Source organism: Myotis davidii, unplaced genomic scaffold (assembly GCF_000327345.1).
Source record: "Myotis davidii unplaced genomic scaffold, ASM32734v1 scaffold4, whole genome shotgun sequence".
Classification (NCBI taxonomy): domain Eukaryota; kingdom Metazoa; phylum Chordata; class Mammalia; order Chiroptera; family Vespertilionidae; genus Myotis; species Myotis davidii.
In genome coordinates this window covers 70,004-70,994 of record NW_006294707.1, presented here as the reverse complement: position 1 = coordinate 70,994, position 991 = coordinate 70,004, and positions in this window count along the sequence as shown.

Below are 991 nucleotides of genomic sequence, written 5' to 3'. Positions count from 1 at the left end.
CTTCCCCCACATCCCCCAAAACACCAACTGAGGAACTCATTTCTTTGTTCCTGGATTGGGTCCTCTCAGTACTGAGAACCAATCAGCATCAGCGACGAACAGCATCATCAGTTGCTGGTCAGAGATTCAGTAGGAAGTTCCTCTTCTGAAATTTAAAATTTCCTGCATTAAAAGCATTGTTTTGATTTATTGCTTGAAAGTTTGGTCTGGTTGTCTCAGAAACACTATGTTGGGCCCTATTGTGAGGCAGCTCTGCGCTGGTCAGTGATGAGCACACAAATTGGAGCCTTGGGGAACATTTGTCTCTCTCACTGCAGACAGCTGTTTTGCAAATGGATGAGTAAGTGTGCTGGGAGCTGAGGGTGAGGGAGGTGATTGCAAGTTAGGAGGCCTTTAATTTTGTCCTATTTTAAAAAAATCTTTATTGTTGAAAGTATTTACATATGTCCACTTTTTCCCCATTGACCTCTTCTAGCCCTCCCCGGGCCCCAGCCCCACCTCAGGCTCACCATCTGTGTCCATGAGTTATGCATACAGGAGTATAAGTTCTTTGGTTGATCTCTTCCCACACACCCTCCCTCCCCTGCTTTCCTCTGAGGTTTGATAGTCTGTTTTGTGCGTCTATGTCTCTGGATCTATTTTGTTTATCAGTTTATTATGTTCATCAGATTCCACATATGAGTGAGATCATGTGATACTTGTCTTTCTCTGACTGGCTTATTTCCCTGTTGCACCACAACTTAGTGTTGCAGATTTGGGGAAATGACTTAATCTCTCACAGTTAAAGCCACTGTGATCTTTCAGGTGTTTCAATACTGGGAAAGGCTGTGATTCTGTGGACCCCTGGAGGAGCAGCTTCCCGTAGTAACTGATGACATGACAGGCTGGCAGCTGCTGATTGGAGAGCATAATTGGTGACTCTTTAAGGGGGCGGATGTCACTGACTGAAGGAAAATGAAAGTTATTCTATAATTTAACCCGAGTGAAAGGT